This window comes from Folsomia candida, unplaced genomic scaffold (assembly GCF_002217175.1).
Source record: "Folsomia candida strain VU population unplaced genomic scaffold, ASM221717v1 Fcan01_Sc033, whole genome shotgun sequence".
In the NCBI taxonomy this organism is placed as follows: domain Eukaryota; kingdom Metazoa; phylum Arthropoda; class Collembola; order Entomobryomorpha; family Isotomidae; genus Folsomia; species Folsomia candida.
In genome coordinates, this window is record NW_019091225.1 from 74,089 (window position 1) to 93,274 (window position 19,186).

The 19,186-nt window shown below is 40.6% G+C and overlaps 1 protein-coding gene across 1 annotated transcript in view; it reads left to right on the forward strand.

Moving 5' to 3' along the window:
• The window catches only part of LOC110860504, a 114,355-nt gene that overhangs the window by 16,789 nt on the left and 78,380 nt on the right, over positions 1-19,186 (forward strand). The window contains exon 2 of the mRNA XM_022109559.2: positions 13,615-13,869. The gene's annotated coding sequence lies outside the window, so the exon portion shown is untranslated. The remainder of the gene's footprint in view (positions 1-13,614; positions 13,870-19,186) is intronic.

Sequence of the window (19,186 nt, forward strand, 5' to 3'; positions counted from 1 at the left end):
TGCACATTTATGTACAACCTTAAAGTGTCACGTTGCACAATGCACTGCAACGTGTGAGATGATGAATGAAGGCAGGGAAGCATAAATACATACCCCTCGTGGGAATCCAGTTGAAGGAAGTAGTTCATTTCCACCCAGTTCCAAACCAACATTAATCTTCCTCCAGTCCAGGGTTAAGTTAACCCTTTGTCCGTGTCCATGGTCGTCCTGTGAGCAACTCACTTATTTAATTCTTTAAGGCAGCATAATTCACACCGACAAAACGTCTCATGCTCAACATGTCAGGAGGAGAATGAGAATGAGAGATCAGAGGAGGAGGAGGATGCTTACTGACTAAAAATATAGTTGGACCGGATACACGGAGTAGTTAGTCCTTCTTGGAAAATTAGAACAAATTGGATCCAGTCAGTCAGTGTGTAGTGAGGTCGTTATAATATGAGATATGGGATGACGTGACCCTCATCATGAGATAGCAGTGATATCATCCTGGTGAGATTTTTGTCCTGATTTTTTTTCCACAATCTTCCCCAGAATTGTCTCGCTTTCTTATCAATGTGGCTAATTGGATAATGGGTGGATGGATGAAAAAGAGACGGGAGAAGCCACACAGCAGTACAACATGGATGATGATGATGAGTATGAGCAGTGGCTGCGGAAGTTGTGGGGACATGAAAATTGTGGGTTTATATAATATCGGCAGATGATGGGGACATCGAATAACCGTGGGGACATTGTCCCTCTGTCCACTGAATGAGTACGACAACCAATTGGGATACCTTACGAAGCCGGCACTAACTAAGGAGCTATAGACTCGATTAAATTGATAAAAGACATTTTATTTCCCTTTCTTTCTTTCTTGGTTCGTTCATCATTTCTCCTCAGCCCTTCCGTCCGTCCGTCCGTTCCCAATGGGCAATGAGTTCAATCATTTACAACCTGTAAAGAGTTGTCAGCCTGTCAGCCTGACACACACAATAATTTCGATGAGTCTGTACTTTTTCTCGTCGTCTGTTAAGAAAGGAACGGAGAATGGCTATTCATCACTCGAGTGGATTGCAAGTAGGAAGGACCTTCACGTGTATTTATGTTCTACAAGAAGAAGAAGAGACCGAATATTCTTCTTGGCCGATTAGCTGACATTCATTTTTCGACGGACCATCTTCTTTTTCCAGCAGTCCTAAGGTTACTTAATGACTTGTGACAGTCTTCGACGACGACTACCCACCACCAAGGATGAAATGTCTTCCACATAAACCGACGCAGTTAGTGACAGCAATGTTTTTTGTATGTATGTACCTTTTTAATAGTGAGACAACAACCGGAAAAAGTCGCCTTTGTTCAAGATGAAATATCATGCTCAACTAGAAACCACCACCACCGTTATAAATAAAACTGATTCGTGAGCCCTTTGGTGACTTTATCGCTTTGGTGGATCTTAATATGCTTGTTTTAACGGGGTCGTCGTATGTACATGCGGACATTCTACTCGTATTTTTTCTGATGGCTTGGTGTCTTCTTTGCTGGGGAGTAATTTATAAACGTCTTCATCCCGTCGGTCTGAGGAAGCTGGAAATAAATAATATGTACACGGATGGCTGCCTGGATAAAGCTGACGTGTCCATTGTGGACGGTAATTGTGAGGTTTTATAGATGATGATTGAGTGGATCGATGACGGACGGACAGTCTTCTTCTTCGCTTTTGTTCTTGATTAGGATTTCTGGCTTTGCTTACTTGGCCAGTTTTCTTGTAAAGGGAAAGGGTTTCGTTTGGTTTTATTAGTGCTAATGTGCAGAGGTAGGTATCATAGAGGAGGCGAAATGAAGGGTTGAGACACAAATAAGAAGTAATCAAATTAGTGGTCTAGATATTCAGACGGAATTAGTTGTTTTATCAAATAAAATGTGAAGACAAATTTCAGTTTGGGTAATGTCAACGCCAAATATTGCAATTTTGCGGAGTTAATATTTGTAAAAAGAATTATAGATTCTTGTGGCCCGGCCGGTTGTTTTTATGTTGGACAGATTCAGCCAACAATTTTACTAAACAATTCAACCAAAAATTAAAAAAAAAATCAGAATTTCTGTAAAAAAATTTGTAAACAGAATTTCTATAAAAATACAAAAACACTGATTTATTTACTATCTGTTGTCTCCCACTGCCAAAAAATAATTCTCTCTCTCTGCCTCCCTTCCACATCTGAATGAATCCCCTCCAGAGATCACCCCCATTTTGTCGTTTTTGCAAAGGAAGTAGTAGATATCTGTTCCAAAGTGCCCAAAGCATTATCGCTCCGACTGAAACAAAATGGATGAGAGAACAAAGTTTAAAGTTTCAATTTCAATTAGAGTTCAACGAGATGAACTGAGGCTTACAACTTTGTAAATAGGGAATGAGTGAGTGAGATGAGAGTCTTTACTGCTCAAATAGAAGAACAAGACGAACCTCGCTCCGGCCTGTCAGACTGGGTAAACTTTAACTTTTACTTACATTCTACTTCTTCTTCGGCAGGCAGGGTCTCGTGGTGCAGAGGTCCATGGAATTTTCAATGCTGCTTCCTTGGGGGTTTCCTTATACGCCGTGTTTACTTCCTCCTTTTTAAGTATCATCAAAAAAAAACCTACTGCAACAAGATGCTCCCACTTCACTCGAGATGAGGACTCACTGCGGTTATGCTGACTGATAAGCGAGGGTGAATATCTGTATAAATGTACTCACTTTGGCCACAGTGATATTTATGTATCGTTCCCACTTATTAAAGACAAGAATAGCGCTTCAATTTTCCTGGAATAATTCACTGTTTACAAAATGTGAGTGAGTAAGAACGACAACAAATCTCACGATTGAAATGAAGACGTCGTAATTGAAATGGAGCATATATTTCCAAGACGTTCATTGGAATTCATTAGTTAACGAAATCAATCTCATCCTCTGTAGTATAAAGTAAGTAAAGTAAAGTTAGCAAGTAAGTAGGTACATGGGAAGCAGCAGCAGTAGTAAAGTAGTAGATTGTAAAGCTTGTGTAGCCACGCCACGCCAGGAAATGTGGCATAGCACTTAAGGGACTTTGAGACTACGGTAAATTAGTAAAGAGAGAGAGGAAGGAAGGAAAAGAAGCAGGTTACACGGAGAGAGAGAGAAGCACAACTAACTGCTAAAAAGTGGATTTAGACGGAAAAGGGGTGATTGGATGAGTACGGGAGTTGTGTGGTTGTAAATGTAGCTAGTTTTACAGGGAGCTGCAATTTGATGATGTCATGTACATCCATATTTTTAAAATATGGCGATGTTGTAACTAATGCAAGTTTTCGAAATCTGTGAACAAAAAATGTTATTAAAACCTTTACAAATTTTTGTTAAAGAGGCGGTCGCCCGAAATTGAGAAGTATACATCCGATTCGATCCACCTCTCTCTCATTGACGTGGCGTTTAATAAAGACGCCTTAATAAGCAAATACCAAATACCACGTCCACGTCCACCCTTCCGAATGTGACGGACGGACATTTGCATGGGGAATGAAACGCCGAATTTGTTGCATCTGGTGGCAAGCAACCCTTTTTCCCATCCCATCATCATCCTGCTCAATATTGACAGATAATTTTCCACAAAACTAAATACGCGAGAGTTGATTGTTTGCCCAAAGATTATGAAATAATTAGCCTCACCCTTTCCCCATTTTGGTGAAGGAAGGGAGAGAGGAGAAAACTTCATTTCCATCCACGATATACTGGAGCAATCAACAATGTCATTAGAAATTTCATCTCATACTTGATCCTCCTCAAATTGTACTAGTAATTTTGCTACTGGGTGGGTTTTCAAGTAGAACAAATGGTCTCCTTTCCAAATCTAAATGTGAACTCGAGCCGGGTGAGAATTATTATTCTACGGAAAGCAAAAGCTGTTTCCCCTCACTCACTCACTCGATTGTGATGTGATTTCTGATTCGGTGTCAAAATGAAGTTATGACGAGGAGAGAGAGAGGAAATAATAATACTATGACCAGATGAGAGGTTCGAGGGTGGTGGAAATGGAAATGAGAAATTTTCACAATTTTTTCCCATATTTTATGTACTACAAATGACGAGGGTTAAAACAAAGGGTGAAATTTTATGTAGCTGAATCGGATGAAATTTTATGTAGCTGAATCGTTATTATTATTATTTCCTCACTCAAAATTCATTTTAAACGTGAAATGACAAGACCAAGCCCAGAGTTTAAATTGCTTTCTGCTGCAGGATCGCGTGTTGTGTTGTCCTCCTTGTCGCGGACATTATTTCCTGAAGTTAAATGAAAACAGGAGTGAGTCGAAAACCAAAACTCGACCAAGCAATGTTTGCTTCTATTAAGTTTCACTTGGTTTTGTGGTTGGGTTTCTAGTGTTTGATTGTGTGGATGTGGAGTGACTGAGTCGGCCTGAATTCTAATTGAAATTAAAGCTTTCCAACACAAACAAACACCAATATCGGGTAACTCTCGCTCTGTGTGAAATTAATTAATTGTGTGTGCCGCTTGTGTTTGCATAATTGTGGATTAATGCGAGATTAGTAAGAGAGATTGGGATTATGTGGGGCACGTAACACAATTTCATTTAATTTCATTCGAGCTTAAGTGAAAATTGTGGGAAGAAAATTGGATGAAAAATTGGCATGAATTTTGATTTCGTTTCATTCGAGCTTTAGTGAAAATTCTGGGAAAAAAGTCTAAAAAATTTGTATGAATTTTATTTTGATGAGAAACACGCTTCTCTAATTATGCATCTTTTTTCCGTAATTATGAGATGAAATGCACCAAAAATTGTCTACTTGTTTATTTTACATGCACCACACGCATGGAAAATTGAAACAAAAGTCGAGAGTGCCGTCTGGCTGGGAGGCATTGCATCGCATTGTTTGTTTTGCCTGCTTGGTGGTTTGGTTAGGGTTGGTTAGTAGCAGTGGGTGGGTTGTGGGTTGCGTGGGGGATTTATTCATTAACGCAGTCCTAATTAAAAATGACGCTGACAGTGAAATGAAAATGAGTTGAAAAACTGCGTATGGTGCGTAAATTAAGTGTCGTCCTCATCATAATAATGGCCTCTTGTTCTCCTCGCTACTTGTTAAATTGTGTGTAGTTGTTGGTTTTTGGGATGATGATGAGTTGTGCATGTGCGTCGTCTAATGACAAGTACGTCTGGTGGTTGGTTATGTTTACAGAGGAAAATGAATGATGATGAATAGTGGGATGAATTTTTGAAGGGAAATGTGCACTGTAAAACTCTAAATTTTGGATGAGGAAATAATGGAATGCCCAAATTTGAAATTTCCATTGTTTTTCGGTCTGTCGGAGGATTGAAATTATCGGAAAGGGGAAGGATTACTATTAATTAATTGGGTTGTACAAGATCGTCCTTAAAGTTAAGGTCCTCTTCTATTCAGGAATGATTGATTTCTTGATTTGGCAACGTTCTTTGCTGGCACATGAGATGAGAATCGTGCCGTTAAGGAAGAAACGTAAAGCAATTCCATTTAATTTTAAAGCTCGCCAAATGATCCGTACTGGTGTCGTGTACGGACGTACATTCGGTGCTACACAGCCGAGCTGGCAGGGTGCACACTTTCTCAAGCCAAATGAAGTGAAAGTGGTTGAGTTTTGTCAAGGATTGATTAAAGTTCTCCCCATCAAATCACCTGTCACGTCACATTTTCCCTCAACTGCGTGCCCCTTGCACGAGGCAGGCACTCACCTCAGTCAGTCCTCTGCTAATCAGAGAGTCTACTAAACTGAGTAGGGCAAGAAGTAATCTGGTGGAAAAGGAGAGAGAAAGAAAGTCTGGAGAAAGTAGGAGGGAGCCATTTCCAGGTTTGGTTGGCCATTTGGACATTACGTGGAATTTTATCTTCTTCGATATCCCACAAACCTCAAGACGACGAGGACGACGAGAAGTTTGCCCATAGATGTGTACTCGAGCCCAGGGTTTCGTTTCTTGCGGGTTTGCCACATTTCTTGCACTGGGAAGGAAGAAATGCAAGAAATTCGAGGTGCAAGAAACTGCAAGAAAATGTTAGAAATATGCGCTATCTATTCACACGATGTATGAGTTATAGCGTCGGAAATTTGCATTTCTTACAGGTCAAAATATCTGCAAGAAACTACTTTCTTTCCGTTATTTCTTGCAAGTGGTTACTAACTTTCACCCGAAACACTGCCACACTATTGGCCTATGTTGAATGGGTGATTGTCAATATAGCAGGAGAAAGGTGTCTGTCTTCTCTCGGATCCCATTACTGATTTAGTTTTGCTCTACAGATGCAAAAATCTGGTTAAATTCTTAGCATTTTGAGTTTAACTATTTCGCGAAAAGTTTTTAGAGACGACGCCTTCTTGTGTGGTTACACTTCTTGCACAGATTTTCTCTCCCTTGTCAATCTCAACCCTGTCGTAAATGTAAAAATTCTTCTCATCAAGAAGGACAAAAAAGGAGAGAAAATCCAATCTGCTCCTCCCAGCAGTCGTTCAATTGACCCTCATTTCAACTTTGATCCTCCGCTGGTCAGATACTGAACATAAAATTTTACAACCGACCGACCGACCAGCCAGATAGACAACCAATTGGACGAAACCCACCAGTCGGCTACATTACATACCAGCAGCGTCTTCTTCTTCTCCTCGAAGTCAACATGAACACAAACGAGCTGACGTTGACATTTATTTCGGATTTAAAACTCTCTTTGTCCACTACGACTACTTCTGCCAAGTCGCAAACTTCAAACTCAATTTCAATTTTATCCACAGCTGGTGCGAATGGTTGTTCTTCGCCCCTTTTGTTCCGCGAGGAGGAGACAGTCAGTGGCCGCGGAAGCGGTGGGGACATGTGGGGGCATTAACATTGGAGGGGTTTATGTAACATGGACAGATGATGGGACATCGAATACCCGTGGGGACATTGCCCCCCTGTCCCCACCCACACTTTCGCGGCCACTGGAGACAGTGGTGAAGGGGTCAAATCAAAGTTCGATATACATACGAGTACAGTAGCTCAGACTTTCTCGAATTCCAATTTAAATTTGCAACTTTCGAGATAAAATGTGATTGAGATTTTTGCAAGAGTGAAATTGCTTCTTTTTTTTCTTTCTTTGAAAAGTACGAGATGAGATGAGAAGAATGTGCTAAATGATTTATAGACCGTGAGCATCTCATTTGTGCGAAAAAGTTGGGGTGTATGTGGACCAACCAACTTTTTTATAAGATAGTTGATAAAATAATTCCAAAATTTTGACGAGTTTTCTCCGAATACCAGGCCAGACCAGCATCTTTTTAGTGCTATGGTGCTACTATTTCCTGGTAGGAAATTGTGTGAACTTTCGTGGTCATTTTTTTCTGGGGAAATAGTCCAACTTTTTTTATACTTTTTGCATGAATTCTTCTTCACTCTGTAGAAGAAAAAAAGTACAAAACACATCACATTCTTTCCAAGTCTGTCTGAAATCATGTCCCAGTTCTGGAAAGAGAATGTTGGGTGACGTGGAGGGAGGAAATATAGAAAAGTGTACGTATATCTGTTACACTGGGAGGAAATGAACTATGACCCGTCTGCGTAGATACAATGGAGGTCTCCCAGTGGATACTCTCAGATTTTGAGCAAACTAGTGTCAATCGGTGTCAAATTTAATTAGTATGCAATTTGCAAAAGACACGATCTCCAAATGGGTACGTTTGGTAGAGATATTTGCATCCGAAGAAGAGGAAACATACAGAAAATTTTGAAAGTTTGAAATTTGGCGCGTTTTTTCCTCTTTGGATGCAAATATCTCTGCCAAACCAAAACATTGGGAGGTCATGTCTTTTGCAAATTTCATATTAGTCAAATTTGTGATCGATTGGCACTAGTTTCCTCAAAATCGGAGAGCATACGCTAGGAGATCTCCAGTGTTGTATATGTACATTTGTACACCAAGCCAGCCACACCCCCACACCCGTAGGAAAAAGTAACTATTTCCAGCAACAAACGTCGGTCTCGTCTCCTGCGAAACAACAAACATTGATTCTTTGAAGTAAGAGTACGTACGTTCCAGTGTCTGGCCACATAAATAAATCGAGTGAAAGTAAGTAAAGGGAGAGGAGAAGAAGCAGTCACAAACAGGCGCTGCTTTTTCCTCCTTGGTCATGTTTATGACAAACAACTTTGATTTTTCCTTCTCCCACCGCCACCACGGCTACGCTGGCATGTTGTGGACTGGACGGAGGAGGGTGGACCGACTGGACTGGATTTTCTCCATGTCCGGCGGACTTGAGTTCTTGAAACTTGAAAGCTCTTGGGATCCCGTTGCATGCTCGGGCCGTGTCATTCTCCAAGAGTGAACCTTTCTTTGGCGAAATGGCCAATATTTCCAAGTATGGAGCATGACATACAAGCCAGAGGTGGGCAAAATACTGTGTCGAAATACAGTATTTTGAGCAACGTTCTTTGGATTTTCGGGACTATTACAGCCACAAAAAGACGGGAATCTACGCAGAGAAGACTGCAGTCGAACGAAAATACAGGTTTTGTAAAGAAATTGACTGTTAATCGCTGTCAAAATACTGTATAAAAAAAGCGTGAAAACACTATATTTTTACCCCGATAAAAGGTTAACTTTTTCACAAAACCTGTATTTTCGTTCGACTGCTGTCTTCTCTGCGTAGATTCTCGCCTTTTTTTGGTGTAACAGCCCCGGAAATCCAAACCCTGGGAAGAACAGAGCCCAAAATCCTTTATTTTGCCAAAATATTTTGCCCACCCCTGTAACCAACACAAACACACACACATGCACTGCACCCAGCAAGAGGAGAAAGTACAAAGTGAGTGCAAAGTAGTCGGACGGAGGGGGAAAGAAGTTTGAGATTTATGTATCGTGGCCGGGAAGCCTTTACTCGTCGTAACCGTACATAAATGGATGGAAGTGGAGGAGGAAGCTGTTGCTTGTTTCTGATCTGTAGCGATAAAATGGAGGTGGATTGGTTCCTTGTAGAATAAAAAAAAGATTCAATAGTCTCCACTCGGTGGAGATTTTGAGTTTTTTCCACTTTCACAATCATAAAAGTGAAATCTGACAGTTTATGGATCCAATATTATTGCGAGCCGGACTTTCCTCTCAATTGTGGACGTTTTTTGTGTTGTTGCTGCTTTCTCCATTCCGTAAAAGGCATTAGTTTAACGAGCAACTGCATCTTTTGGACTGTGGGATAAATAATAAATAGAAATATGCCTCCTTAAAGAGTCAACTTGACCAATTTTTCTTTCCTAATGGGCCATTTTCCTACTTGTTTATATTTCGCGTGGAGTTGCAAAGGACGACAAGGTTGGTCTGGTTTTTGTCCCGGTGTTCCGTCCCACTAAGTACTTTTGGCATGAGCATGACCGTTATCGTATCGTGAATGAAATGCATTATGGAGCGAGGAGACAGACTTGTTATGTTATTACCATGCAGTAATAATCATAATCCAGCTTGACTCGGGAGAGGGAATCGACCTCTTTTAAATTTTCAATGGGTCAGCAAACGCAGTTTTGGCAAGTCGTAGATTTGCTAATCTGTGCAATAATCTGCAGACAGACTTATTTACTGTCTTCAGTGAGAGAAAGGTTTACTGCTTTATGGACGAGGGCGACTACACTCCTTAATGTTTTGTTGTCCAGAGAGAGAGAAACCAGTCGAACTCACAATGGAGGTCTCGCAGCGTATGCTCTAGATTTTGGCTAAATTAGTGTCAATCGATCACAAATTTAATTAGTATGAAATTTGCAAAAGGCACGATCTCGTAATGGGAACGTTTGGCGGAAATATTTGCATCCGAAGAGGAGAAAACGCGAATTAAAGTTGATAAATTTTGCACTTTTCAAATTTACTGTGCATTTTCTCCTCTTTGGATGCAAATATCTCTGCCGAACGTGACCATTGGCAGATCGTGTCTTTTGCAAATTTCATATAAATTGAAATTGCATCGACTGACAGTAATTTAGCTAAAATCAGAGGGCACACACTGAGAGACCTCATTGTCAGTGGGCGAGTATGTACCTCTCTCCGCACTGGATTGTACATAAGACGTATAGATTATTCAATCCCATAAATATTTGCCGACTCTCTCCTCTTCATTGCACGGTCTACTGCTCCGTATGAATTGTAGAATTTAGCACACCATAAAACTATATGCTAACTAACTAACGGGGGGAAAGTTGATAAGCCCGAAGATAAATTACCTACTTAGCCCCACACTCGAAAGTCGAAAGTCCATCCAGTCCAGTCCAGCTACACACTGTGTACAAGCGTATAAGCCATTATTGCACCACTTTATCAAGATCCGCTCCCAAAAGTGAAAGCAAAGGCCCGAAAGGATTTTAGATTTACATTTATTGATTTTTCTCCTCCACTTTCTCCCCGCCTTTCACCAACCAAACCACAAACGCATAAACATCGTCGTGGAGTAAATCCGCTATGTAAACTTGGCCCAGTGAAATTTCCGCGGTTTGAAATTTTCCTTAAGCTCTGTCATAATAATTCCGTAAGTAAATCTATGTGTAGTGGAATTACTCGTGCAAAAATTCCTCCCCCAGAAATTTCCGGGCTAGTGGAGGCCCATATTTTATATTCCGTGTTGACATAGCGTTTAACATTTCACTCGGAAATCTCAGACTTACTTAACTTTGCCCCACCTCCGACCAAACCAAACCAAACCAAGCGGAGTCCAGGAAAGTAAACGACTACTTAATGAGGTCATGTACAAACAGTGGCCGCGGAAGCGTGGGTGCGGACAGAGGGACAATGTCCGCAGGGTTATTCGATGTCCGCATCAGCTCCCCATGTTATATAAACCCCTCCCTCCCCCTATCCTACAATGTTAATGTCCCCACCGCTTCCGCGGCCACTGTGTCCAAGATATCAGCAAGACTTGCTTATCTAACACTTATAGCCGGCTTGTCCTTCTTACGTATATACTAAATGGTGAGTCGGGGTTAATTAGTTTATCCTGTCTTAAGACAGGAGACGAACGAAGAAGAAGAAGAAGAGAAATTGACTGGGGCGTGATTCTTGCAAAAGTCCATTGAATTTCGAGCCTTTCGTAACTTCTTAAGAATTCAATAAGTAAAATACACTTTTCCCTGCATAATGACTAATCAGTCCGTATTGTGAAAATGAAGGTAAATTGAGGCGCAGAGTGAAAATTTCGGGTCCAATGCCAGCCAACCTAACCGGAGGGAGAAAGCTGAGAATATCGCCTGGCTAGGATTTGGTGGTGGTGGTGGAGCATGTTTTTTTTTCTTCTTCTTTAACGGTGCATACATAATCCACATTACGGCGTAGGAGTCGACCTCGGACTCATAACAAGAAGGCAGCAAATTACCCGAGTAAACAAAACCCAGCAGATGATTGCTGTATAAATTGGTTTATTTTTCTCCTGAGGATCAAAAGTTCGCCAGAGATCTGGAATAATTGAGCAGATAATAAAACGAAAGTGGAGCAGGAGATAAGCAAGCAGGCTGTGTAAATAGGAAGGAAATGCTATTCATTTCATTTGCATAAGGTCCAATTACCCCGATTGTTTAATTAAATTGAATACAGGCTCAAGAAATTAATGAATGAACGAACGAATGAATGAATGAATGGGAGATGATGATGGGGAGGAGGAAGCAGAGGAAAAATGAAGAAATATGGCCTAACCCACAAACCTGACCCAAAAATAAATATCTGTGACTTAGCCAAAAGTAAAAGTATGGCAAGTTCTTCTGAGGATGGTTTTGTTTTAGACGATGTAAAGTAAACTATGCAGAGATCGGTATCGCTTTCTCCCTCTCGCAAATCCTAATTCGCAAAAAGCCAGCCAAACCGGGAGCCAGAAGAAGATCTGTACGAAGGAGGAGAAGAAACGAACGACGGCATTATTATGTAGAGTGCTTGCACCCATAAATCTCAGCCTATGGGCTGGGTTTCACTACTGTTGCTGTACCGTCTTGATCTGATCGTGAACAATGAATGAGGAGTCGGGCAATTTTGCGAAATACTTACTTATCTGTAGTACAGCTACATAGAAGCTCCTCCTCCTCCTCTCCCGGTTGATAAATTACGAGACTATGCGAAATTTATATCGTATGAAAAAGTATGGTGCGCATTTTATTTCAATCTTTCAATAATTTGGGAGGGCAGTATATAAGTTAGTTGGGGAATAATCTTGGTCAGTTGGTAGGTATACAGATGCCCCATAAGAAAGTAAGAACCAGATATGTACTTATGAAAAATCGCTGAAATTTTCGCAAAATTTCGCAAAATTTTTATTGAATACTTTTATGGTAATGCGTTGGCTTTTTGTAGTCGAATTTCTTTGAGAAACAAAATTTCGTCTCGAAAAATTATTTTCGCATTTTATTTCAATCTTTCAATAATTTGGCAGCAGGGAATTTACTGCGAAAACAATCTTGGTCAGTAGGTATGTACTCCATAAAAAAAGTAAGAACGCAGTAACGTAACATGCCACCCGATCCAAACTTGATTGTTTGTACGGCACACATAAAACTGCCCATTGCATGTCCTCCTCGTCTCTCTCAATCTTTGTCACGGCGGCGACTTTCTCTGATTTCACGAGCCAGACACACTTTCTCTTTTCTCTCTCCACTTGATCTTCTCATCGGGCCAATGTTTCCTCCAAATCAGAAGTCGGCCGCCTCGAACTACTACCAAGAAAGGAAAGTAACAAGACAATGGTTCGACCAAGAAGTGATCCGGTTTCAGTTTTGTTGTCGATTTTGTCGGAAGTCAAATGTTTCTCGGGGGTGGTGGAGAGTTACACGTTTCGAAAAGTCTGTTAGCCTTGTCGCAAGTCAAAGAAGAGGAAGAACAAGAGGAGAAAGTGTTTTCTCCACCCATTGAGCAGTTAGTTGTTGTTTCTTGAGCCAAGAAGGAGACTAGGACAAGGTTTAGGTTTACGGTTCAATTCACAGAATTTGTAATGTAATAGGCCATAAACAAGGTCCCTAGTGCAGTAGCAGTCGTCGTGGTTGTGGGTGTTCTGCTGCCAGTGGAATGAACTACAATAGGGTCAAAGATTGTTTAGTTTGTTGGTCTTTCGCACATTTGCACGATCGCTGTACGTACACATCGATCCAATTTTCCTGCTTTTCCTTGGTCGGTGTATCCATCCGTGTGCATGTAGCAGTTGAGCTCGGCAGCTCAGCAGACGTAATTTGGGACGGATTAAATTCTATTGATGAGCACGGCGACACTACGGGGATTTGCTTTCTCCTCCTTTTCTCTGTTTTCGGAAAGGTTGTCATTGTCACATTATTACTTCACGACAAGTTTTGTGTGTTGGAAGGGAGGAGTGAGTCCAACTGGCATAATGTCACGACAGTCAGGGTATAGAATGGACTAATCATAATCGTCTCGTGCTATCATCACCAGTGGCCGTGGGGACTGGGGGACAATGTGGATGTCCCCACGGTTATTTGATGTCCCCACCATCTTAGATAACCCCCTCCCTCCCCTATCCTACAATGCTAATGTCCCTCGATGTCCCCACGGCTTCCGCGGCCACTGATCAAACCATTTTACAAAATTGATGGAATGTGTACATTCAATGTTTCAAAAATTGTTTTAATAATTCGTTTCAGATCGAGCGGAGTCGTTTTGAGGGTAAAATTTCCACCATTTCCACCGCTCCGAATTATGCGTGACGAGTGCGAGTAAGAATTTAAGAAGTGGATCACGAAGGTATTTTACCATTAAAAACAAGCACCAACTGCCGTCGTGGTGAACTAAGTCGTTGACTGTGGACGTCGTCCGTGTCTATCAAATCACCGGCGCCGTGGAGCAGTGTCAAGAAATAAAGAGCAAGGAGAACAAAGGCCCGACTCGTGTACTTTACGGTTAGTTATGCACTCTTGAATACCTCTCGGAATTTGTAATGAGCGAGAATTATTATGGAGAATACGTTAAATATGTCGAGCATTTTTTACGAGCGAGTAAAACACTCACACCACACCAACTATTACCAAATATGTGCATGGCGTGAAATAAATACGTGAAGGTAGAAAGCAGTCATATTTAGAGGGCGGATATGCATTTATTTTCAAGTTTTTCATTTGATGACGGTCAAACTTTGGGGGTATGTTGCCTAATTCGCATATGTGACAAAAATTTCAAGATATTTTTACATGTTGTTATACACATATGTCTAGGTTTTCCGACATAGATATATATTTATAAATATTTCCGTTACGTAAATATTTTAGATATCTTTTCAAACATGCATATATATATATATTGTAAATATTTCAAGAATACGAGACGAAATCTGTTTTTCTCAGGGAAATTCGACTACAATAAATACAGAGCATTACATATATTCAAAAATAAAAATTTTGCAAAAATTTTTTCGTCTCGAACCTATTCCGTAAATATTTTAGCGTTTTTGTTCGTAAATAAATATCCGTCCTCTGATCATATCCCATGAACTGGGAGAACTAGTCCCTAATATAAATGTGTGTCCATTTTTACTCCTCCGGAAAACACACAAGTCTACAAGCGATGATCCAGATAAGATATGGAGTGAAATATTTGTTACGTTTTATTCTTTATTGTGGGGCAAGGATTTTGGAGAACAATACTCAATACCGCACGGATTCCCTCCTCCGTCCTCCACACACGTATATATAGCAAGTAGTCGTCGTAGAGTAATGTTTTGAGATGGAGGATCAAGATTGCATGCACTCTTCCTTCACAAGTAACACAATGGTCCCCATTTGTACGTGGTAATGATAGGATCATGCTAACTTGTCTGGGAAGAAGAGTTCCTTCCGACGACGACGACGAAAACAAGGACAACACTCTCTCCAGAGACGGAAAGAAGACGGAACGGAGGAGCTCCAACTTTGCTTTGTTCACAAGCACGAGTCATTAGAGAACTATTGCCAACTCGGCAACATCGTTTCGATGAACGAGTTACGTTACCAACAACAGGAAGTAGACACGCTTTATTAAGGGAATAAATATCTGTACAGAAAATTTTCGGGAATTTTGAGACAAAACAAAACCTACGCTGTGTGGGTCATGATGATTTAATTTTATGTTCTTGTTTAGTTTACGAGGATTTTGAATGAATTCGATCGGAAACAACAAGACCAAGGCCAAGTTCACGTAATAAATTATGCGTTTTCATCCATTCTGCGGTCGGCGGAGAGCAAGTGTCCAGAAGTGAACGGCTTATTCTCTAATTCCATTCCACCTCGTGCTCGGTTCGTTTGGAATGAAACGTATCTTCATTTTCCGTTCTTGTTGTTACATATTTCGTTATTTTGTTATTGTTGAAATGGCGATCGATTCCGAGTTGCTTTGATGTTTCAAGTTGTTTAGAGATGGTTGTGAAGGGTTCGCCTTTTTCAGGCCATCCAGTTCTGAAAGGAGTGCAGCAATGTATGTATGGCAGGGAAGCTCTCATGGACTGGACTCCCAACCAACATAATTAATGGTTTCTGCTCCAATTTGGAGAGAAAAGTAAAGTCAGTGAAACAATAATGTTCTCTTGTTTGGTTGTAAATTTGTAACGATAATGGATCCGCCGTGTCGTGTCGTGGAAATGAAGTGCCAGCCAACAAAATTATCTGTGTGGCTTGATGATAGCATTCCTTGATATAAAACAAAATGGAGAGCTCCTGTCCTGTCCTCCAAAAGTGAAGGATTTTAAAATTTCATCATTATTTTGAGTATGACAATAAATATTTTACATCCGTTCCCTTCCCTTACGTTGCCCTACATATGTGCATGGACACGAAGGAAGGATGGATGATGATGGATGGATGGATGGATGAATAACCGACAAAAAATGGGAATGGCCCAATTAAACTTGAATTAACCATCCTCCCAGAACTCCGCCTAGTTAAGGGTCGAGTATCAAAGGAGCACGGACCCACTTTTTCGTACCTTTTGACCACCCCAAAGTCCAACAGAAAGGAGGAAATTGGGCCATCACACACTCGGACTGAATTGTCCATCTGTTTGGTTTATTTAAAACATGGTCAAGCCCAGATAACGAAAATAAATGATGATTATAATGGTAACGAGTATGAAAACATGGAGAAGGTCACTTCCTTTCAAGTCTCTCCTCCCAAATTACGAGAGGAGAAGTTGTAAAGTGAGTGAGATGGGATTAGAATCGTGGAAATCAAAACATCTGTAGTAAATAATTTGGGGCTCTTTTATGACAGTGGGTATCATTATTATTAGCCTTATTACCCACATTTTCACTCAACTTTTCAACGATCAGAGAGGCCAAGTCAAGTACCCTGGAGGAGGGGGATCCTTTGTGCCGTGGAATAATCTATTTCTTCGTCTTGTAGTAATAATAATGCGTGTCAGGCTAGTCAGGTAGGGTCGTGGTCGCTACTAAGGAGGAGGACGATTGTGTCGAGTCATCACGTCAAAACGAAAATTGGAGCGAATTGAAAGACAATACAAATATGGGGAGTAATTTCTTGGCGTTGTTTAACGTAGAACTTGATGACTCGTTACCGAAAATGGGCACATTTTTAATCATTTCTCAGGTCTGGGAATTTATATTAAAATTCTGCACATGAAATTTGTAGAACAGGTCGTTGCCAATTTAAAAAAAAATATGCACTCAATACAGTTTTTGAAAGAAGAGATCTCAAGTTTAAGAAGCTTTCAGAAAAATTGGAACTCATCGAAACTGGCGTAAAAAATTCACTGCTATTCTATTACTCAACTTACTGATTACAAATTTGTGGCCAGAATTTTAAAACAAATTCACAGAGCAGAGAAGTTATTAAAAATGGGTTAATTTTGATGATATTTCATCGAGTCCTTCGTTAATCAACTCCGGTGCATTCTCATCCCCAGATATTTATATGATCTCAACCCAATATTTCTAGTTTCAATCATCATCCCCGCATAAAATTTGTGACGACTTTCTTCTTTCTTCTCCCTCTTTTTTATACCCCATAAACAAATCCCGTCTTCATAATGGTACTCCATATGTATCACGAAGGAGGGAGAGATAAAGTTTTCCGAAAATTGGCATCTTCTCGAAGTAAGTTTGAGGAGAGATATGCAATTTAGTGTAGACATGCCTCAATTAAGTTAGGCCGAATGTTATCAAGGGAGCCAAAGCCAACTGTTTCCCGAACATTTTATGACTTGTAATTTCACTTGTGATCAGTCGATAACAATCTTTTACTCTTACGCGATACGTAGCTCTCTCCGACCTCTCCATCTCCATTATGTCGTGTCTTCTTGTCTGCCTGCCTAATAATAATGCTAATACGAATACGCTCCATTCCATTCAAAGTTAAAAACCTGAAGAGCACGGAGAAGTCTATTAAGTAGGAAAAAGCGATCGTCTTTCCGGAGAGCACTTGTTCTTGCACCTCTCAGACGAATATTATTAAAAGGAGGAGGAAAAATAGGGAAGGAACGGCTCCACCAAATTTCATTTAATTTTGGGAATATTAACTAAAGGAGATTGATGATTGGTAAAAATTTCGGTGGTGGTGGTAGACTTATTTAGTAGACCTGCATATTGCAATGATGATGATGATGATGGGCTACCTTCTTTTCTGAATGATTATTCCGTTGGTTGGTAGTATGTTCTTGGTAGATGAGGTGAAACGAGCTGAAAACTAAATTACAAATTGGTTCCACATTTAACAATCAGAAATCGAGAAATTATCCACTTTACATGCAACGTGGAGCGAACCTCGGTTAATAACTTGGCTTCTTTCTTTTCCGTTCTCAGAGGAAGCTCATTCATAGAGAGGCTTTCAGGTGTAATTTCGTGTAATGAGAAAATCAAAAACTTAACGGGACAGGAAAAGGAATTGGTCAATCTTAGGTTTCGGCGTATGTATGTAGGAATTTTGGCCAGACATAGAACTAATCTGGCCAGTGTTTCGGGTGCAAGTAACGAATTGCAAGAAATAAAGGCAAGAAAGTGTGTTTTGCAGGTATTTTTAGCTTCAAGAAATGCAAGACGCAAGAAACTATGCCCGGCCGCTAGAGTTCATACTCTAGCGGTATGAACGATTTCACTCTCTCTCTCTCCACCACTTTGTTGAATGTTTCGATCCGCGGTGGGGGAGGATGTCCCCTCAGGTGAGGAGAACAGACATGCACAAAGCCATACCAGGCAGGTAATTGTGTAAACTGTGCAGGACGACGGAATAATAATAACCTCGTCCATTCTAATTTGTTCTTCGGGCTCATGTTTTGTTTGAAATGTTCACTTCCACAGCGTCCCGAGTGTCCAACCGGGCTGGAAAATCGTGCCCATACGTTTCGCGACTTTGGTTCATTTTATTGGCGTCCGTTCCGTATGTATAACAACGCCACCAAAGTCGTATGAGAGACCTCGGAGTGGAAAGCATTGCCCTGAATTTATGAACACTTATAATTGAACAATCTTGAGAACGAACGCTTGTAATATGTACCACACCACTCTGCCAAATTTCCCGTTTACGGTTTTACCTATTTTATGTTGTAGTCGCTGTCCCATAAATAAAGCGACTCTCGTGCCAAACCAAAAGAACAGAATTTGAGATTAAGTTTGAAATAGCGAGCCGTTCATGGCTGTGCATGGCGCGGCGTGGTGTTTTCCGCTGCTGCTCAATTTTACACGATCCTGTCCACAATTCCGCAATTAACTCACTTCACTCCTTACTTCCAGATTTGAGGGAGAAAATTTTACGATTCTCTTCTTCTTCTGGAGTCGATTCGTGTGTGTGTGTAGGAACCAGAAAAGTAAGTCAGCATTCACGTCGTGTACAATTATTTTTACAGCTTTTGACTTTAATGTGAAACGGGTGATTCATGGCGAGGCTATGGTAAATTCGGTCGGGTGAGACAAGAGGGATGATGATACATATGTATGTACATACACAACAACTAAACAACAATATCCAGTCGACTCGTATTAAGAGGGAGATGATGATGATAAATGGCTAATTTTCCCAAAGAAAAGTTGTACACTGTAATTTGCAAAAGTTTATGACGGGTTCATTTCCACGACGAGGGTGGAAGTGGAGAAATATTTCTTAATTTCCGCCATTCTCGTTAAAAACAAGAACTGTCGTTCTTCTTTTATTTCTGAAATTTTTAAGACGGCTAAAAATTACTGGGGCGAGATTTTGGTACGAATTTTTCCTTGGCACCTTTTATGCGCATATTTCCGAG